The 23233-nt window shown below is 43.2% G+C and overlaps 1 non-coding gene across 1 annotated transcript; it reads left to right on the top strand.

The window, feature by feature from the left end:
* The first annotated feature begins 11682 nt into the window (after nt 1–11682).
* Nucleotides 11683–11786, top strand: LOC117796560. Its single transcript, XR_004621111.1, has one exon. It is a non-coding gene; the product is annotated as a U6 spliceosomal RNA (small nuclear RNA).
* The last annotated feature ends 11447 nt before the right edge of the window (nt 11787–23233 follow it).

Genomic DNA, 23233 nt, shown 5'->3' with positions numbered 1-23233 from the left:
GGAATTGTGAGAATGAGAATCCTTGTCTCCACTCCTCTGTCATAGCTCCGTCAGTGAGAAAGGCTCTTACTGCAAAGGAGATGGAAAGAAATGGGCATCTTATAGGGGCTGTGAGGGAGTTTTATTTTTTAAACTTTTTTTTCTTATTGACACAAATCATCCAGAAAAAACATGGGTACAGCCTACAAGCTGGGGAAAGCTTCGTTATCTATGAGTCCAACCAAAAAAAAAAAAAAGATTTTTTTTTCGAAGCCACAGTGAGCCATAAATTGGACCTGAATTTGCACAACAGCTTCTGTTTTGTTTGTTGGTTGCCTTGTTCTTTGCCTTTTAAAACAAAAACAATAACAAGAAGGCTGAACTGCAGTAACTCTGATGCTATCTGATAGTGTTGGCCCTGCTCCGACAACCTCCCTGCTTGTCTGTGTCTGAGTAAAAATAAAATGCAAGTGTGTTATCTAGGGTAGGAAGAAAGGCACGCATTCCCATTATCACATTAACAGATTAGCTTGACTCCAAGAGCGGGCCCCGAGGAAACATGGACAGGATGTCCACATTTCTACAGGGAGGGAAGAGGGTCAGAAAAATCCTGACGAGAGGAAAGATTCTGGTACTCTCATGGTGCTCTGGAGGCAGGGGCCTGAGAGGGGACAATTGGCAAAAGGTTAGGTGAGGAAGGCCCAAAACCGGCCATGAGATCTGAAAGAAGCTCAGATGTGTCAGTCAGGTGGCACTTACATCTCCATCTTATTTAAAACCAGCCCCCAAAGCCCAGTTCCTCTGCTTGACTCTGCCACATCCCCACGTAACCCATTGCTGTTGAAAATAACCACTCCTGGGGTGGTCTGTTAAAAAGATGTTAGTTAACTTGTTGTCTCTTCATTAGAGGTACAATAGCGTTCCTTATTTAAAAAAAATAAATAATTACACCCCCACACACAGCAGGGGATTTGGACCCACTGAGACCCACCCCATAGAAAGACCTCTTTGGACAGTTTCAACCCAGGAACTTTGGGCTTCAACAGGATCCTGGGACACCTGATGGGAGCTTTGTTGAGAATGTTCTTAGGGTTTGGCAAGATTCTGTTTTCCTTCCATCAGGTATTTCCTACCCTACGAAAGGAAAAATTCTTAGCTCCTGTATTCAGAAATTTAATACCAAAAAAGAAAAAGAAAAAAAAAAAACCAACAAAACAGGGCCTCGTACACATGAAAGACAGAAAAACCCAGAAAACCATCCTCAGGAGGCACCTCAGTTCTGGTCAGTCAGTCAGCAGGATGTGTTGACCATGTGGCTTTCTCTCTGCACCACACTGAGCAAGGCACAGACAGAGGAGCTGAAGGCTTGGCCCCTGAGGGCAACGAGTAAATTCCCTTCATTCAACAGAAACACACTGAGTCCTTTCTATAAGCAAGGCATTGTGCTTTGAAAAAAGAAGTTCTATTAGACAAGGGCCCTATTTTTCTGAAATATACACAAATCACTCTAAGAAATGGAAAAATGTGGTAAGAGTTATAAGAGAGTTTGGAGAAAGTGCTCAGGACCATGAGTTAAGAGGGGAATGAGCTTCCAGCTGAGGTAACCCAAAAAGACCCTGTGGAGAAGATGGCAGGTGAGTTAGGGATGGAAGGATTGGCTCCTCAGAGCAGGTTTCTCTCAGAAATGAGTGAGGGGGGTGAAGTGGTGAAAACCATGGGTGCTAGAGCCAGGATGCTGGGGTTTAGCTCAGGCTCCGCAGCCACCCGTTAACAAGTTTACTTATGTTTCCGATCCTCAGCTTTTCTCATCTGTGAATTGGGGCCAATAATATTTACTTCTTAAGGATAGATGAAAGGATTAAATGAGGTAATTCATGAAAAAACTCTTGGCATAGAAAATACTCAAAGGGCGTTACCCCATAATTCATGTTTTAAAAGATGGGGATCATGAGAACTATACAAGATGGCTGACAGAAGTCTAGCCTGACAGTGGAGGAAAGACTGGGTCATAGGCATACAATAAGAAGTTCTGATCTGCTCCCAAAAGTACCATGCTGAATGAGATAACTCAGAAGGAGTGAATCACAGAAACCAAGTCACACAGAGCAAAGCCATTGTCAAGGCAAGGAGAGCCTCTCACAGGGTAACAAGAAAATCCTTTGGTCCACATTATTATATGTGGACTTGTGGCAGTGAAACTACTAGGCTTACCTGCTCTTATGATAGCATGAGCAAGAGCACAGAAGCAAGAGGCTAAGTGCGTACAGAAGACAGAAAGTCATGAAGGCTGGTGGAATGTGGAGCCCACAAAAAGAGGGAGAGGCCCCAGGCTGGGAACACAAGTGAGAACCAGATGACAGAGGAAAGACTCAAAATTCAAGCCGGCTTTTATTGGTGTTTTCCAATTGACACCACTAACAGTGGAAGCAAATGGAGTCATTTCTCAGTTCCTCAGTGGTCATCCTTAACTCTGGGATAGAATTCTTCACTTCCACCATCTCAACCATCTCAGAAAGATCTGCCATCCCTTCGTGTCCATTCCTCTTCCTAGGAACTGCAGCAGATGCTCCTTCCCATCTCCCAGATGTATTATTTGCTCCGATATAAAAGAATGAAAGGCCCAAGAAGTGAAATCTGTCCATGGTCATTAAGCTATTCATTGCAAAGACATTGCCTGGTTTGACTCCTTGGTCTTTTTAAAATTTACCAAATATTGTTCCGTCTACATAACCTACTGGATCAGGGTCAAGTTTAGAGGTCAAGTTATAAAGACCAAAAATTCACACATGTGCTTAGGCAAAGGGTTCTTATTGTGAAAGGCAGTCTAAGAAGTGTAACTGGGGCTTCAATAGAGAATATTCCAGGATCTTTCAATGACTTGTGAAAATGAGACAGAATGTTGAAATAAGATCCTTCCAGAAAACCTGGGGTGAACAGTATGGAAGAGACAGCCAGTTGCCTTCCCGATATCCATGCTCCCCTCAGAGGCAGGAAGCAAGAGATTGCAATTGTTAGTTTACCCGTCCTCCTATATGGCTAAGCCTCAGTCCAAGAAATGTTGGTCAAAGTGTGGTATGGGATTTCCAGAAATGTTCATTGAGGAAGCTAACTGGGATGGAGCCCTTATCCTCTTGCCCTTCTGCTTTCTTTTCTTCTTCCAAGAAGAAGTATGCATGTAATGACCAAAGTACCAACAGCCATCCTGGGCTATGAAGCAACCTTGAGTATGGAAGTCATATGCTGGCAGATGGTAGTGGAAAGATAAAAGGTCCTGGATTTCTGGTGACCATGACATGACCATGTTAGTCCTGGATTACCTATTGCTGGATTTCTTTTACAAGAAGAAAAAACTTTCATGTTTTAACCACTGCCTTTTCTTTCCTATGCATCTGCCTTGAATCCTAACTAATACAGAAGATCTCTGTGGTTGTTTATATCCAACCACACGAGAGAGGACAGAGCCAAGCCCCATCCTCCCTACTTGTCAAACATCTTTGCCAATCTACTCCTACAATAAATACCTAGCACCAGCCAGCCCCTGAGGAGAGGGATGAGAAAATGTGGGAACTAATTCAGATGGTACCCGGTTCTTTGGCAAAATTCACCTTTTAGCTACCACTTCTTCGAGAAAAACTTTTGTGATCCCCAAATCCAGATAAGGTCTCTATTTGAATATCTCTTTAAGCACTTACTATGTTATAATCACCTGTCAAGAGGCCAAGAGTAGAGTGGAAAAAAGAAGGAGTCATGACCTGGAAGTGCTCTCATGACCTGGTGGTAGAGAAAAGGGCGCTGAGCCGGTTATTTTGGTGTGACATGTGAGTGACAAGACAGAGATATGTCCAAGAAGCTTTGAGAGCACAGAGAGAAGTAGTTGATACCCTCTAGGTCCACCCATGTTGTCTTAAATGACACAATCTCATCTTTTTTATGGCTGTGTAATATTCCATTGTGTTCCACTTTTTCCTTATCCATTTGTCTATTAATAGACACTGAGGTTGCTTCCATATCTTGGCTATTGTAAATAATACCACAATAAACATAGGGGCTCATATATCTTTTCAAGTTAGTGTTTTCATTTTCCCTGGGTAAATACCCGAGAGTGGAATTATTGGATCCTATGGTATTTTTTTTTTAATTTTTTGAGACACTCCATACTGTTTTCCACAGTGGCTGCACCAATTTACATTTCTACCCACAGTTCACAAGGGTTCCTTTTTCTCCACATCCTTGCCAACACTTGTTGTTTCTTGTGATTTTGATTTTAGCCATTCTGACAGGTGTAAAGTGGTATCTCATGGTGATTTTGATTTGCATTTCCCTAATGATGAGTGATGTTTGAGCATCTTTTCATGTGTCTGTTGGCTATCCATATGTCTTTAGAAAAATATCTAGTCAGGTCCTCTGCCATTTATTAATCAGATTGTGTGGGGGTTTTTTGGTGTTGAGTTGTATACGTTCTTTTTGTGTTTTGGATGTTAACCCCTTATCAGATATATCATTTGCAAATATCTTCCCCCTTTCAGTAGGTTGTCTTTTGTTTTGATGGTTTCTTTTGCTGTACAAAAGCTTTTTATTTTGATTAAGTCCTGATAGTTTATTTTTGTTTTTGTTTCCTCTGCTTTAGAAGACATATCTAGAAAAATGCTGCTATGCCCAATGTAAGAGAATTTACTGCCTATGTTCTCTTCTAGTATTTTTATGGTTTCAGGTCTCACACTTAGATCTTTAACCCATTTTGAGTTTACTTTTATGTAGGGTGTAAGAAAGCAGTCCAATTTCATATTTTTACATGCAGCTGTCCAGTTTTCCCCCACACCATTTATTGAAAAGGCTTTTTTCCATTGTATACTCTTGCCTCCTTCATTGTAGATTAATTGACCATATAAATGTGGGTTTATTTCTGGGGTCTCTATTCTGTTTTATCGATCTATGTATCTATTTTTGTGCCAGTACCACACTGTTTTGATTACTACAGCTTTGTAGGATAGCTTGAAATCCAGAATTGCGGTAACTCCAGTTCTGTTCTTCTTCTCAAGATTGCTTTGGCTATTTGGGGGTCTTCTGTGGTCCCATACAAATCGTAGTATTATTTGTTCTAGTTTTGTGGAAGATACTGTTGGTATTTCAATAGGGATTGCATTGAATCTGTAGATCACTTCGGGTAGTATGGACATTTTGACAATATTAATTCTTCCAGTCCATGAGCATGGAATATCTTTCCATTTGTTTGTGTCGTCTTCAGTTTCTTTCATCAACGTTTTGTAACTTTCAGAGTACAAGTCTCACCTCTTTGGTTAAGTTGATTCCTAGGTATTTTATTCTTTTTGGTGCAGTTGTAATGGTTTTTTAAAATTTCTTTTTCTGTGACTTCTTTTTCTGTTAGTGTATAGAAATGCTACCAATTTCTGGGTATTAATTTTGTATCCTGCCACTTTACTTAATTCATTTATCTATTATTTATTTCATGGTTAGTGTGTACCTGTGTCTGAGGGCCTTACTTTTTTTTTTTTTTGAATCCTATGACATCGTATGGGACAAGTAGTATGAAAAAAAATGAAGTGACTTGTCTGAGAGCATACAAATAATAAAGCAAGGATTGGAACCCACTGTCCAAATGTGTGCTCATCTCGCCATAATGCAAAGAAGTGATGCATCCAGATCTGCATTGCAAACACTGCACTGGGGCCACCCTGTCCTGTCCTTGCGAACTCCTCACTAACACACACTTCTGGGCGCTTCTGTCCTTGCATTTTTCCGCTGGAAAAAAACTTGAATCCTGCAACTGTGGCCCACTAGGTCCCACGTCCAGCTGCTAAAGCAACCCCTGCTGATACCCTTCCTCCCTCTCCTCCAGGCTCCCTTAACAAATCCTCCCCACATCTCATGAGAGCCATCCTGGAATCCCAGCCTCCCACTAACCAGTTGCCAGGCCCACCCCAGGCAGATCTGACCCTAGGCTGCTCCCAGCACTGCCTGCCTGGCTGAACTAGCCTACTCTTAGGCCTTCTCTACCCAAGGGCAAAGCAGAACAAGGTGTTCAGGGAGCCCAAGTGGAGAGGACAGACTTCTGCAGTCATGCTCAGACAATCTATCGTGGCCAGGGCTCTGACTGTCTAATGGCAGAAATTCAGCAGATGCCACAGCCTATAGTATATAGTCTAGGGCTACAAAATATTTACTCCCAATGAAGGGAGGCAGGGGGCCAGGAGGCCCATATAAGTGGCTGTCAGTTGCTGTCGGTGTTCTATTTTCCATGCTTGTGGTCTTATTTAAAATAAATTACTACCTTAATCAAAAGAGGGCCTTGTACATGGGCCAACAATGAAAGTGTGTCATGGACCAAGGATTAGAATGAATCTGGTTTGTGCTCCTAGGTCAGATATGCCTCTATCTCCACCAGCAAAACTTACTACTCAATGAATGAGTTCCCACAAGGAAAATTGCTCTTAAGTTATGACTGGAAAGGATCACACGCAGAAAGAGAGGGCTCCCTGCAGTACTGAAATGTTCTTTTTCTTTATCTGGTGCTGGTTCCTTGGATAGGTTCACTTAATGAAAAGTCAGTGAACTATACACTCATATGAGCTCTATCTGTCTGTCTGTATCATTTTTTTCAAAGAATAAAAAAGACCTTTTTTTTAATTGCTCTACCTGTACTTAAGATCCAGTGGACCCAATACGCATATATGAGAGCACCCAGAACAAGGCTGGAAGTACACACCACAATGTTGCCTTTTGGTGAATTCCTTCAGGAAACAGGCCAGAAGCCTGTGCCAAGCTGAACCATACTGGAGCCCAAGACAAAAGGGAATATCAGTAATACTGATCTTGGCTTTATTTAAATGTTTTGTATTTTGTTCATCATGGACTTTTTCACCGTAATTTTGATTTTTTTTAAAAAACTGCATTAAAATGTTTTTTATCTTGATCACTGCGCTTCTTGGCACCAATTTAAATTTTGAACCATCTTTGTCCCAGTCCTAGTGGTAACCAGAAACAGCTCATCATTGACCCTACCTCATCGAAAACCCAAATTCCATCTTCCCTGTGGAAATATCCAAGCTACCAAGAGCACAAAGAACAACTCCGGTAATAACAGGTTCCTTAGTAAGAACCCCCGCCTGTCCTGATGTAGTCTATGCTGTACTTCCACGTTATTTCATTTATCCTCACAGTAAGCTTGGTGAAGACATCAGTAATACCTCATTTTGTAGGGGAAATACGAGGCTTTGCATTGGTAGGAAACTAACCTTTCCAAGATTATTTTGAGCAGGGACAATGTATAACGGATCTCTCTATAACGCTCAGTGTCTAGGACAACTTCTTGCCATTCAAGAGTCAGACTGCATGCCTCCGAATCCTGGATCCACCATTTCCTAGATGACTGTGTGACCTTGAGCAAATTACTGCATTTTTCTAAGCTTTGTTTGTCACCTGAAAAAGAAAGATAAGGATAATCGATTTGCTGTGAGGATTATATAAGCCTATCCGTGTAATGTACTTAGCAATGTGTTTGGTACGCGGTAGGTGCTTAATAAACGTTAACTATTTTTGCATGTAGTACAGATGTGGAAATACTCACAGAAAGGACCAGCTGTCACGATAAACTTTTGGTAGGGGGCACCTTTCAGCTGCCGTGAAATCACCCTGGGAAGGGAGCTCCCACTGGAGTCTGTTATCAGAGAAATTATCCGAATCCTGGAAATAGACAAAAGAGATAACTGAGTGTTCTTTTGATGCACTGCTGGTCTTGACTTTCTAGCTATTTTACAACTCTGTAAGGGCACAGGTTAACTTGTAGAATTTTGACTGGCGAAGGTGCAAATAATTTAAGTCCAGGAAGAAGACACCCCATAGATTGTGGTATATGGCCCTACTAGACTTTAACCCAGCAGTGGGTCTGTGTGTGTGTGTGTGTGTGTGTGTTTGTTCACAATATAATTATGCTATATCTAATATACATATATTAGATAATCTATATTATTATTATTATTATTTGAGAAGCTGGGGTACATATGTACATACATATGTGATATATTATATATTTGTTATATATTATGTTCTACCATAATTATATATAACATTATATAATAATTGTAATTATATAACTATCCTGTTATTACATAATCATAATTATATCATAAATATATACTATATACATATGTACACATATAAATACATACACATATACATATACTATACATACATATATTTTATACACACACATATTATATATCCCTAGCTTTTCAAATGCCCTTTGGACAGATTTCAACATATTACTGGCTCTTTAATTAATAAGCTGAATAAAATCTTCGACATGTATTCCTTTTGTATTTGCATGAGTCCTTTTTTTTTGTTTTTGGAGTCATGCTTTTCTAACCTTTTGAAAATTATACTTTAACACCATGCACGGAGACAAAGCTTTCTCCGGGGGCCCAAACAAGGCCGTTAAGGAAACCATGTGATTCCTGGCTGAACAGAAACATCCCAGCAACACCTTTCAAATTTGAGTTGGCCCCTGAGCAGCCCTGGACCTGGCCCCTTGCCACAGGCCCGGACGGTGTGGGAGCTTTAGGACCTGACTCCCAGGCCCCACTGAGGAGCTTTCCTCCCTGGCTTCCAAGTGAGGCTCCAGGTCAAAGCAGAGGCTGGACCGGCCCCTTAGGGCTTACCAATTACTTGGCAAAGTACAGAGATAACATTCTGTGCAAATTTCCTCACATTGTTCTGCCTGGCTCTGAATGCTCCCAGATGGGATACTCTAGAGATAAATGACGGGAAAAGGATGGAGAATGTGGGTCTCCATCGCACACATCCCCTCCACACATCCCCAGTCATTCCCATTATTACCTCCCAGCCACTCAGGATGAATGTGACCTTGTCTCACCTTCTCATTCTGCTACCTTCTGGCAAAAGCTAGAATTAGAAAGTCTCTTACCTCCTTTGGAATCCCAGTGAAGATCCCCTTCTACTGGAGTCAGAATAAAACCTTTGCGCTGCCCGGTGGGGCTTATGGAAAGAGGCAGCTCTGAGTCCTGCCTTTGTGGGGACCAGCAGTGAAAGTGAGAGAGTCACGTTCTGGTATCCTCTTCTCTCAGCCCAACCCTCAATCTGCTTCCAACCAGGACCTCCCAGTTTCCTTCCCTTGCTCCCACTCTATCCCCAGACCCCTCCCTAAATGCAAGAGAAAACTTTTGACCAAACCAAGGAGAGAAAAAAAAAAAAAACGATCCTACCTTAGCCTTAATTTTTAAAAAAACATTCATTCAGCAGATATTTATTGACTTTTTCATATTTGCCAGATACTGTGCTAGGGGCTGGGGTCACAATAGACCACAGCTATTCCTGAAGTTTACATTCAGTGGGTAAGGATGGAGACAATAATTTCCTACACAAAAGAGTGCATGAAGAATACCATTACGGATTACCATTGGTGCTATGAACTAAACACCGGGGGTGGGGGAGCCTAGAGTATCTCCTCCAGATGTGGTTGTTGGGAAAGAGTTCTCCAAGAAAGAGATACTTAAGCTCAGATGTAGACAATGAGGGGAAATGTCAGGCTTGGGAAAGCATAGAGGAAGGAGAATAGAGGGACAGCAACCACAGGGTCAGGGTGTGTGAAGAGTCTGGTGTGTGCGAGTAGTGCTAGGGGCTAGCCAGCCCCCAAGATGGCCCCAGGTGAGTCTCACCTCCTGAAACTCATCCCCTTATGTAGCTCTGCCACACACATTGAATCGGGCTGGTCTGTGTAACCAACAAAATGTTGCAAAACTGAAGGAATGTGCCTTGCGAGCCTAGGTCACAAAGGGCATTGCAGATTCTGTGGTGCTCTCTTGGATCACACGAGCAGCACTATGGAGTGACCCACATGACAAGGACCTGAGGCCTCCGGCAGGAAGGCAAAGTGATTGCAACCACCTTGGAACCAGATCCTCCAGTCAAGCCTCCAGATGGCGGCAGCCTCATGAGACACCCTGAACCAGAGCCACCCAGCTGCATCATTTCTCAGTTCCCGACCCACCAAAACTGCATGAGGCTTTCAATGTTGATTGCTGTCATTTATGGGAGCCCCGGGTAATTCATTACACAGCGCTAGATAACTAATATGGCCGCCCAAATGTGGTGAGCGCAGCAGAGAGTGATGGGAAATGAAGGCGGAACAGTTAGCCACGGCCAGATCATAGAGTGACTGGGGGCCACAGCGAGAGTTTGGATTTTATTCCAAGTTGGATGGAAATTTAAGGTACAGGGGCGCCTGGGTGGCACAGCGGTTAAGCGTCTGCCTTCGGCTCAGGGCGTGATCCCGGCGTTCTGGGATCGAGCCCCACGTCGGGCTCTTCTGCTATGAGCCTGCTTCTTCCTCTCCCACTCCCCCTGCTTGTGTTCCCTCTCTTCGCTGGCTGTCTCTCTCTCTGTCAAATAAATAAATAAAATCTTTAAAAAAAAAAAAAAGAAATTTAAGGTACAGTTTACACAAAGGAGTGGTGTGATCTAATTTGCATTTCATCAACAACATTGCATTGTGGGGACTGGATTTGAGAGGTAGAGGAGAAGCAAAGAGACCGACTGCGAGACTACTGCATTGCTCCAGGGCGTTCAGAAAGGTGAAGGTGGCAGGTGGCAGCAGAGACAGAGAGAAGGGGACCATTCAAGATATATTCTGGCAGAATTATCCGGGCCTGTTGATAAACCGGATGCAGGAGATTAGGGAAAGGAAAGAATCAAAACTGTACAAGTCTCGGTTCTCCATAAAAACAGAACCAACAAGATAGATTTTGACCTATAGATATAGTGAGATAGAGAAAGAGAGTTATTAGAAGGTATTGGTTCACATGATTTAGGAGGCTGAGAGGTCCCACAACCTGCTGTCTACAAGCTAGAGGCCCAGGAAAGCCAGGGGTGTGTTTGGGAGCTCAGAGAGCCACAGGGCTGGGGCGTGGATTCCAGTCTGAGTCTCAAGGCCTGGGAACCAGGAGTGATGACAGCAGGAGAAGGTCAATATTCCACTCAAGTACCCAGGCACAGCACAGACTCAACGTTCCTCCGCTTTTTGTAATATTCGGGCCTTCAGAGGATGGCATGGTGCCCACCCCCTTTGGGGAGTCATCTACTTTAGTCAAGTCAACGCCAACTCAAATGCTGATCCCTTCTGGAAAAGCACCCTCACAGAAACACCCAGAAATCATGTTTAGCCAGATAACTTTGTACCCTGCAGCCCAGCCAAGTTGATGCACGAACTCAACTATCACAAAGAAGACACCTAGGTTTTTAGTCTGAGTAACTGGGTGGAAGGCAGTGCCATTTACTGTGATGGAGAATACACAGGAAAAGGTTTGGAGGTAACAGCATCACAAGAGAAAGAGTAGCTCGTGTTTTATTACATTTGGGAGCCTTTGGTACAACATGGGTGTAATTATACGGGCGTGACATTAGATTCATCTTATCAACCCAGTTTTGTTCGGTAGCCTTCCTTGAGCTACTTGGACCTTTGCGCTGTGCAAGATCCGCGGACGCTTTGCTCACCTCCCAGGCAGCTGCGTCCCATAGTCCAGCATGATCACGGGGCCATTTTGGCAATTGTACAATTAACACACATTTTACCAAATTTTCCCCCTCAGCATCCGGGTGGTCTGATCACTTATAAAGGTCACAGTCCTGTCCCTTAAGCCCGGTGAAATCAACCTCTCCAGAGAGTGTCACGCTCGCTTCAGCAGCACACGTACTGAATTGGAATGATACAGAGAAGATCAGCATGACCCTTGAGCAAGGATGACCCATCACCTCTCCAGAGAGTGTAGTTTGATTCTTTGCTTTAATTGATTTCTTTTGTCCCTACTGCTCTGTTTGAGTTTCTTTACGTGTTTGCACTAAAGATTGCATTGTTTAAAAATTTGGTATCATAACTATAATTCAAGAGCAAAGTCTTAATTATGCTCTGTATGATGGATTAATGGGAGTAAGTAAACAGCCACATTATAGAGAGTAATTGATGAAGGGCAAAGCTTTGTCAGGCTAAATTAACAAATGAAGTAATTTCATACATCGTAATGGGATTTGGTGGTTGTGCTGTTTTATTTGTTTTTGTTTTGCTTTTTTAGTAGCATGGAGGTCAATCGGAGGGCTTGCAATGAAAATATTCCTCCCCACTAAAAGCAGTAGTGTGTTTCAGCCCTGGTTGATGTGCCCTATGCTGAGGGATTCTCAGAATAGAATTGCTCTTATCAAGCGGAGAACGGTGTTGGCTGTCAGAGGGTCCCAGTAGGGACAGCCCTGGGGTCAGGTCCTCGGGTCTGCCCTCCCCCACTCCTGGCAGCACTCAGACCGGCTGCTCTCCCCACTGCATACTGAAGATGCCAGGCTAAATCTCAAAACGTCGAGCCTCCTGACAGCTGTGCCTTGTTAGCCAAGACTCCACCTCTGTCCCCAGACTAAGTTCCCAGGAGCTTAGTGGCAACGAGCGGGGCTTATTACAATGGATCTTCCCAAGCACTTAGCACGGTGTCAGAAATGCTGGCTGTTATCACTCAAAAGAAAGAGAGGAAAAGTAATATATACGAATGCAAATAAAGATATGGATGACGCACATACTTATGAATGGAAAAAGATCGAAGGAAGTACAATGAACCATTGGAACAGGTTACTTCTGTGAAATAGGATGGTTCTTGACTTTTTTATTTTTCCTTTTCAATATTTTCTACAATAAACATTTGTTCGTTCAACAAATACTTTTTGCATGCTTACCACACATTAGGCATTGTGCTGGGCCTTGGGGTATGAGAAGATGGAAGAGACACAATTCCAGCCTCAGAGCTGACATCCAGCTTGGGGACAGGGAGGGACAAAGGCGAGGGACAATGCACAACTTCAGAGCCATCACCAACATCACATCCATCCCAGATCTCAATGTTTCATAGAGTTTTCCTGCAGATGAACATACAGGGTCTTGAAAAAGGGATGTCTTTTTAAAAGTCATATAAAACTGGGGGTACCTGTGTGGCTCAGTTGGTAGACCATGCAACTCTTGATCTCAGGGTCATCAGTTCAATCCCCACATTGGGCATGGAATCTACTTAAAAAAAATTAAAATTCACATAAAACCATCAAATGGGGTAATAGTGGCCATGAGCAATTATAATGCAATGTAAGTGTCATGATGACGACACAAAAAGTACCATGTAATCACGTCTGAAGGCAGTCTTTGGGAGCAGGGGAAGCTTTCCATAGGAAGTGACATTTCCATCAAACCTGAAAGACAAGAATTGCTATTACTTTTATAACCAGGATAAAACAAAGGGCTTAAAAATTAATATTGGCTGTTTTTGGATGAATGGCTATTGAACATTAAATGTGAATGAATGAATGAATATATGAAAAAATGAATATATGATTTTTAGCAATCAGAAAGATCAAATGACTGGCCACTTAACCAGTAGTGTGAGGAAAAACAAATGGAAAAATAATTGCCTGACTTTCAGCCCAGAGTTGGTCCTTCAGGCCCTTGGTACTCAAAGTGTGGTCCATGGACCAGCAGCAGTTGCATCACCCAGAACTGTTAGAAATTCACAATCTCGGGCCCCACCCCAAAGCCCCCAAATCAGAATCAGCATTTTAACCAGAACACAGATGAGTCGCGCACATACTGAAGATTCTGAAGGCTTAGACTTGTCATTCAGTCTCAACTGCACATTAAAATCATCCGGAAGCTTATACAAATCTAATTGCCCAGGGAGGCTTGGTGCTTACAAGCATAAGTCCTGGGTCTCATTTCCAGGCGCTCTAGCTTATTAACCATGTGGTGTTATGATAGGTCCATGACTTTTGGTGTCTTGGTTTCTGTGGCAGGCAGCTACTGACCCAGTTTCCAGTGGTTCCTGTCTCCTAATACTCATGCTCTTCGGTAATCCCCTCCCCTGGAGTGTGGGTGAAGCTTCATATCTTGCTTCTAATGAACAGAATACAGCAAAAGCAATAGGATGTCATCTCCAACTTTAGGTAACAAAAGCCTGTGACTCCCATCTTGCTCAGTCTCTGACTCTTCCCAATGCACTCACTCTGATGAAGCAAGTTGCCATATTCTGAGCTTCCCTGTAGAGAGACCCACATGGCAAGGACCTGGGGCCCTGAGTCTGACAGCCACAAGGAACCCAATCCTACCAACAGCCACATGACCTAGCTCAGAAGTGAGTTCTTCCCTAGTCGAGCCTTGAGGTCCCTGCAGCCCTGGCCAACACGGTGATCACAGATTTACAAGAGACACTGAGCCCGAGGACCAACTAAGCTACAAGTGGCCACTTGACCCACAAAAACTATGAGAAAATAAATGTCTGTTATTTTAAGCCATGAAATTTTGGCTACGCAGTCATAGATAACTAATATAACTTTTAAAATGGTAATGATAGTAGCATTCATTGATCGAGTTATTGCAAGATTAAATAATTCCCAAGCAGTGCTTAGAACAGGGCCTGGCATATAATCAATATTAGATACATTTTGCTATTAGGTATCATTGGAAAGCACTGATGCCCTTGGTACCTACTAAAGAATTAAGTACTTTCTCTATCACTAAACAGCCCCAGCCCCTCGGCTCTTTGAAAGTTTCCTTCTCTACCTTCTTTGCCAGTTAACTGTCTCTCCAAGTTGGTGTCAATGGTGAAATTCCTCTTCACCCCAATAAAACAACAAAATAAATAAACTGTTTCTAATCTGCTATCGCCTGGGAAACTTGACAAATAAACTTGCTATTTTTGTGCCAAAACCAGAAGTAAATAAGCTCTGATTTAGTATCCGAAAAGTTCTCCTATGATACCATCAAAGCTATTTAAGTTTGGGTTTTTTGGTTTTATTTTGTTTTGTTTTGTTTTGTTTTAATACAAAGCATTTGTTACCATCCTTTTTGATGCCCAAAGGCCCTTGTTTCAGTTTCTCAGCTATGCTGTAGTCGGTGAGGCCACCAGATTTAGGAGACATGACATGGGTACATTTTACATCAACTATGTCACTCATTGCATCTCTGATTTTAGTCATGCCTCAGCACACTTCCTCTTAGCCCTACAGAGCTGGTTGATTTCAGCCAAACAACCAGAGTTGGTTGATTTCAGCCAAACAACATCGTTTGTTTGTAATGCCTCAGTGTAATGAAATTTAATTGTTGCCATTTGCTGTCAAGAGTCCTCACTTAGGCACAGGGATTAAGGGAGACTTGCTAGACAAGCTTCATCTAAGATCTGGAGAGTAAATCGCACGTAAGTGTGTGCAGGAGGAGAGAAGGGGTTGGAAGATGGTTTAAGGCAAAAGGAACAACTTGCACAGGTTTCTCGAGGTAAGAGCGAGTGAGACAAGTCTGAGGGCCAAGAACAATCCCACGTGGCTGGAGGGCAGTGCAGGAGGCAGAAAGCTCACTAGATGTGAGAGTGGACCAAAGCACGCAGCCCTCGCACACGGGCTATGAGTGTAGTTTTCCATCTGAGGGCACAGGCACAGCACTGAAAGGTTTTAAGTCAGGGGTTGGCAAACTGCAGCCCTGAACCAAACCAGCTCTCCTCTCATTTTGGTAAATACATTTTTAGGAACAGAGCCACAGCCACTCACACAGGCTCTGTGCACCCTTCACGCTACAAACACCGTTGCAGCACAAACTGCAAAGACTAAGATAAGTAACATCCGACTCTTTACAGAAAATGTTGCCAGTCTGTTTCAAGCGAATGGGTTCTGTGCTCAGACCTGCACTCTGCACAGATTCTGAAAGCTGATCTAGAATGTGCTGACACAGGGGCAGAGCTGCGGCCACCTTCCCCTTCTTTATACCCCCCAGCTGGGGCCAGCGCCCAGGGAACTGTCCTCCTATAAGAAAGATTAGGGGGAGGGTGAGGAGGGGGCCAATGGTTTGGGTGGTGCCCAGACAGGTTAATTAGATTCCACAGAGCCGGTTGCATTTTTAATACACAAAGACCATTTTGGAACACAAAAGACAAAACAGAAATACCTTGTTTTCCTTTTGTGGATACATCAGAAAATATGGTGGCAAGTCAAGTACAAAAAAAAAAAAAATCTAGAGCAGGGTTAGTAGTTTAAAACAAAACAAAAACCAAAAAGCCACCCTCCCTGCCCCCAGGCCTGATGTCTATGTGTGCAATGACCTCGCGGATGGTCTCTAAGGAGGTACAAATCTGGGGGCGCTGTTCTGTGATCAAAAGAAGGAAAGTCACAACAATATGAAAAAGACTCCATGCGTCCCAAATGCACAGTTGCTTAGGTCCCACTTGGGTTTACTTAGGAGCGGTGTTTGCTAAGAAAACAATTGTTATTCTCTAACTTTGGTTGGGAGTGGGGAGGGCGAGCTAGAGAACGTGAAGCCAAGGGCCGTTGTATTCTCCAGGACAGCTGGCAGAGACCCAAAGTACAAAGTTGTCTACAAACTCTTGAATCAGTGTGAGACTTGAAAGAGAGCTATGCGCTGGCAACGCGGGCTGGCCTGCCTTGCCAGAGCGGAATTGAAACCATGCCTCTACCCCATGCAGCCATCACCCACTGGAAGGATGTTCTTATAAATCCCAGCCTGGAGGCCATCTCATCTGCAACCCCCCTCCCCGTTCCCCTTGTCTCTCACTCCTCAAACCAGAAGAACTTAATAAAAACAGAAGGAACACATCTCTCCAGAGCTGCTCTGAGCTGAAAGAAGTATGGACGTAAAAATACACAGAGGATGCACATGACCTCGCTGGTCACTTCTGATTGGCTTCCAGGGGACCCCACCACCGTGGCCCATTTGATGGGGGCCACACTGTGTGATGCCAAGCCCATGGGGACAGAGGTGGAGGGCCACAGTGCCTGTAGCGTCACAGGACCCCGACCTAGCTGCCTTTACCCGAACCACGCTTCCCAGTTCCTAGCACAGGAATTCCATGTAGATTTATGAAAATCTGACCTCAGTCCAGAGAAACTCTCAAATTAGCCCAGAGAGAACACGAATAATTACACCTTGGATTACTATACTTGCACTGAAAACCAAAAATGCATCACAGCCACAGAAGTAGAGAAAGGATTTTTCTGTTCTGGGACAGACCCCACTGTTCCACTGGGAGGTCCTGAACTTGGCTGGGCATTCAAGGTTCTCCATACTTTGACACAACTCTCTCCACTTTCTCCCAGTCACTCACTACACAAACACCATCAGACAGATTTTGTCCTTCGTTCATGCCATGGAGACCCCAGCTCCCAGCTTTGCGCCAGCTAGCCTGTACGTCACCCTTAGCCGGTCCCTCCACGTCCAGGAAGACACTTCTGCACAAAGCAGGAAGCACGAATATACCTGTAAAGAGTAGTGTTCCTCCACAAAGCTAGACCCCATTTTCAATCCACCCGGTAGCCAGGAATTTCATTTGGTAAATACAGGGGAATATTTTCAGCCAAAGCATTTTTGCCTCCTGTGCTATCTCCAAAGGAACGTGATATTAAGTCTTCTTCAGAATCCAATGATATTGCTAGAAATCGGTGGTCTTTTCCATATATTTTTAAATGTATCTTCTTCCTGATAATATCATTGTGCTACAAAGGCACCAAAAGAAGGGAATTGTTTCAAAAATGTCACTGCAAGCAAGACTCAGGGCTGTATTTTAGTTCACTCCAAAGTCGAAGGATAAATTGACTTACTACATAAACATTAAATCTTAGGTGGGAAGATTCAGATGATGAGCTATACAGATTTTCTCCACCAAAAAGAAAAACAGAGAGTCCAGAAAATTTCTCTCCATATATATGTTTGCCTGAATGAACTGTCTGTAAAGTTAACATTCCATTTAACATTCTGATCAAAGTGCAACCAAAAAAAAAAAAAAACTAGAAAAAATGTATGACATTAGCTCTTACAAGATTAGCAACATTAAAGGACAATAATGAATATTATTTTAAGCAAGTACCTAGCAGTTCGTCAGCAAATGTTTGAAAGCATTGCTCCCTCTCTCCTTGAAATGCACTCTTCTCCTGACGTCTATCTCCTGGTGTTCCTTCTACTCCTCTGGCTTCTTCTTTTTATTCTACTTTGTAGGCTCATCCCTTCTACCCTATCATTAAATCATGGAGGTCTTTCCAACTCCCCTCTGGGCCCTCTTTTTTCTTCCCCCTGTGTCTTCTCCCTTGAGGTGATGGCATGCATGCTCTAAGGAACAGATGAGATCTCTGAATTGATAGCACTTGTCGTGGACTGAATAGTAGTCCACAAAGATATGTCCAATCCCACCTGGTATCTATGAATGTAACCTTATTTGGAAATAGACTCTTTGCAAATATAATCAAGGTAAAGCTTTCAAGATGAGATCATCCTGTATTTAGTTTGGAACCTAAATCCAATGAGGGGTGACCTTGTAAGTGACAGAAAAGGAGAAGATACAGAGCCATCCAGAGAGGACGGTCATGTGAAGACAGACTGTAGTCATGCAGCCCTAAGCCAAGGATTGCCAGCAGCTACTGGAAGCTAGAAGAGAGACGTGGAATAGATTCTCCCTTGGAGCATCCAGAGGGAACCAGCTCTGCTGACACCTTGATTTTGGACTTTTGGCCTCCAGAACTATGAGAGAATACACTTCTGTGGTTTGAGAAGCCAAGTTTGTGGTCATTTGTTACAGCAGCCCGAAAAATTAATACAGCGCCCAAATGTGTAGCTAAGCTCTCTAGCCTCACCTTGAGTTCCAGACAAATATCTACAACTGCCAACATTATGTCTCAGAGGAACCAAGATTCAACATGTCCCTGATGTAATCCAACATCTTATCCACTTGTATGAGCCAGGGCTCTCCAGAGAAATAGAACCAATAGGATGTACAGTTGACCCTTGAACAACATGGGTTTGAACCACACGGGTCCACTTATATGTGGATTTTTTTTTTTTATAAATACAATACTGTAAATGTACTTCTCTTCCTTATGATTTTCTTAATAACATCTGCTTTTCATGCCTTCTGCCCATTTCTTGATTGGATTTTTTGTTTTTTGGGTGTTGAGTTTGGTAAGTTCTTTGTAGATTTTGGATATTAGCCCTTTAGCTGATAAGTCATTTGCAAATATCTTCTCTACTCCGTAGGTTGTCTTCTAGTTTTGTTGACTGTTTCCTTTGCTGTAAGAAAGCTTTTTATGCTGAAGAAGTCCCAACAGTTCATTTTTGCTTTTGTTTCTTTGCTTTTGGAGATGTGTCTAGAAAGACCCTGCTGTGGCCAGGGTCAAAGAGGTTGCTGCCTATGTTATCCTCTAGGATTCTGATGGATTCCCTTCTCACATTTAGGTCTTTCATCTGTTTTGAGTTTATTTCTATGTTTAGTGTAAGAAAATGGTCCAGTTTCATTTTTCAGCACGTGGCTGTCCAATTCTACCCCTGAAAAAATAATACAGTATGTGTTGATGAAATTGAATTTAAATTGAAAATTTAAAAATTAAAAAAAAAATAACATCTGCTTTTCTCTAGCCTACTTTATTGTAAGAATACAGTACAGAATACATATGACATACAAAATATGTCTTAATTGACTCTTTTATGTTATTGGTAAGGCTTCCAGTCAACAGTAAGCTATCAGTAGTTACTCTCTGGGGAGTCAAAAGTTACACGTGGATTTTTGACGGCATGGGAGGTTGGCACCCCTGACCCTGAGTTGTTCAAGGGTCACACTGTATATAGATATATATGAGGAGGTTGATTATAGGAATTGGCCCCCATGGTTCTGGAAGCCAAGAAGTCCCACCATCTGCTGTCTGCAAGTTGGAGAACCAAGAAAGCTGGGAGTATAATTCAGTCTGAGGCCAAAGTCCTAAGAACTGGAAAGGAAGGACTCAGGGGGAGAACTGGTATAAGTGCCACAGTCTGAAGGCCTGAGAGCCAGGAGCTTCAATGTCCAAGGTCAGGAGAAGATGGACATCCCAGCTCAAGAAGAGAGACAGCGTTTGTCCTTCCCTTGCCTTCTTATTCCATTCAAGCCCCAAGCAGATTAGATGATGTCCACCCACCTTGGTGAAGACAGATCTCTTTACTCAACCTACTGAATCAAATGCTAATCTCTCTCAGAAAGACCTTCACAGACGCGCTTAGAAATAATACCCTTGGGGCGCCTGGGTGGCACAGCGGTTAAGCGTCTGCCTTCAGCTCAGGGCTTGATCCCAGCGTTGTGGGATCGAGCCCCACATCAGGCTCCTCTGCTATGAGCCTGCTTCTTCCTCTCCCACTCCCCTGCTTGTGTCCCCCCTCTCACTGGATGTCTCTATCTCTGTCAAATAAATAAATAAAAATCTTTAAAAAAAAGAAAAAAGAAAAAAAGAAATAATACCCTGCCAGCTATCTGGGCATCCCTTAGCCCAGGCAGGTTGGCTCACAAAATTAACCATCACAAGTCCACCCCTGGTCAACTTGACTCCTGAATGCATCTCCTTAAACTATACTGAATCTCCAAATAAAGACATTAACAAGGTCATAATTCTGCCTAACATGATACAAGTGTTCTGTGTAGCCACAAATGCACAAACCCCGTCCCCAGAAGAGAACGTAATTGACGTTTACTCTTTTTTTGATATCCCATAAACTTAAATTAGTATGGTGTAAATTAATAACCCTTACATACAATGATTTGAAGTCAGTATCTCTTATGTCACATGATGAGGGAATAAGAGAGGAAAAAGATCAAAGATATTACTTGATATATGTATATAGACACAAAATAAGGAGGAAACACTCACACCAATCACAATCCTTGTATCTATAACTACCTTCTTCTACTATCTATTCTGTATCCCCTGTGCCTCCAGCAAGTACGTCTGCTGGTTGTGGTTCTTTACCTGCTTGGATGGCCCAAAATTTCATTCTTGAAGGATCTGGGCCATTACTAGTCCTGCCTGGATTGGGTTGGGTTTGGGATTAACTTAATCACAGGACATAGAGGTACTAGGAGATGCCCTAAGGGATCTCCTGTATTCCAAACATACTCTTCCTTACCTTTCCTGAGGACTAGTAATCCAGCCTCCCCTTGGTGGTGGGGATCAACCACCAATCAGCACAGTCATTCTCTTTCTTGACTGTTGATTCAGAGGCACCAGGAGTCCAAAGTGGCCCAGTGGCAATTATAACTTCCAGTTTAGTGGAATCATTTTGTCTCTGGGTAGAACTGAGGCCTCTGGGTCAGCAGAGTATAAAGTCACAGGAAAAAGGAAGTAAAAATTTTGTTCATTTCAGCCGTCCTACTGGAGATCAGGCACACATAGAGGCTATGAGGGAATTCAAACACCTCAGCCACTCTGGAAAACAGTGTGGAGGTCCCTTAAAAAGTTAAAAATTGAGCTACCCTATGACCCAGCCATTGCACTGCTGGGTGTTTACCCCAAAGATACAGACGTAGTAAAGAGAAGGGCCATATGCACCCCAATGTTCATAGCTGCATTGTCCACAATAGCCAAATCATGGAAGGAGCCGAGATGCCCTTCAACAGATGACTGGATTAAGAAGCTGTGGTCCATATATACAATGGAATATTACTCAGCTATCAGAAAGAACGAATTCTCAACATTTGCTGCAACATGGACGGCACTGGAGGAGATAATGCTAAGTGAAATAAGTCAAGCAGAGAAAGACAATTATCATATGATTTCTCTCATCTATGGAACATAAGAACTAGGATGATCGGTAGGGGGAAAGGGATAAAGAAAGGGGGGTAATCAGAAGGGGGAATGAAGCATGAGAGACTATGGTCTATGAGAAACAAACTGAGGGCGTCAGGGGGGTGGGAATGGGATAGGCTGGTGATAGGTAGTAAGGAGGGCACATATTGCATGGTGCACTGGGTATTATACGCAACTAATGAATCATCGAACTTTACATCAGAAACCAGGAATGTACTGTATGGTGACTAACATAATATAATAAAAAAAACATTTAAAAAAAAAAACCCTGAGCTGATCCTTTCCTATCACCACTCCGTCAGTGACATTAGGGAGAACCAACCAACATCAGTATATTCCTCAGTTTCCTGGAAATGTTTAAAAATACCATATACAGAGGCCCCGCCTACTAATACCATCACTGTTGGAGGTAAGGATTTCAACATATGAATTGAGGGGGAGGGGGACACAAACATGTAAACCATAGCAACCCTACAACTTAGTCTCCTTCTGCATCCCCAGCTCGGTGGGCAGTGCTAATATCAATCCAGGTCCACAAGCCAGTTCCCTGAATGTCACCAATGACACTGCCCTCCATCTTCCCCCCATTATCAATCTCCAAACCCAGGCAATCTTATACCCTATCTATGTCTTGAGTACACCCATTTACATCTGGTTTTACTGCCACCACCTCGCTCCAGTGAGCCATCAGCTCTCACCTGGACCACTAAAGCAACCTTCTAACACATCTCCCTGCTTCAAGTCCCATCCTACAATTTACTCTCTGGCCAGCAGCTACAGGAATCTTCTCAAAACATAAACCAGGTCACATCGTGGTCTTGCTACAACCTCTCAAAGGCTTCATATGGCCCAGTTCTCACTTCCACCTACAAGGCCTTCCATTGCCAGGCCCCCAACCACTTTTCCAGCCATATCTCATACCATTTTCTTCCTATCTCCCTGAGCTCCCACCACACTGGCAATTTTTTTCCCCAGAAACTTCTGTACACAACAGTTAGGAGACTGTGTAACGAACACCCCTGCATTCAAATCCTGGTTTGGCCTGTTCTAGTGGTGTGACTTGGAGCCACTTACTTAATCTTTGCGTGTGTGTGGTGAGGCAAGAGGAGAGGTTGAAGGGGTCGTCCATTTCTTCATCTGGAAAATGGTGATAACAATAATTCAGAATTTACAAAGCTGCTATAAGTATGAAGTGACCAAATTCACATAAGTCACATAACATAGCATCAGGTACATTTTTTTTTTTTAAGAGAGAGGGAGAGAGTGCAAGCGGTCAGGAGAGGGTCAGAGGAAGAGGGAGAGAATCTTAAGCAGACACTGTGCTGGTGCAGAGCCCGACACGGGGCTTGATCACATGACCCTGAGATCACAACCTGAGCTAAAACCAAGAGCTGGGCATTTAACTGACAGAGCCACCCAGGCACCCCTCCCCTTAATTCTTCAAACATTACCTTCAATTTCTTCAAGAAGCCCCTGTCAACCACCAGCCTGGCTTGGGGTCCGCTGTGATAGAACGGCATGACCCCCTGCACTCACCCCTAGCTCTTACTGCAGCAAGTCCTAAGTTTTACCACTTACAACTCCTCCTTTACCAAAGCAATTC

Source organism: Ailuropoda melanoleuca, chromosome 15 (assembly GCF_002007445.2).
Source record: "Ailuropoda melanoleuca isolate Jingjing chromosome 15, ASM200744v2, whole genome shotgun sequence".
Classification (NCBI taxonomy): Eukaryota; Metazoa; Chordata; class Mammalia; order Carnivora; family Ursidae; genus Ailuropoda; species Ailuropoda melanoleuca.
This window is presented reverse-complemented; position numbering and strand designations above follow the sequence as displayed.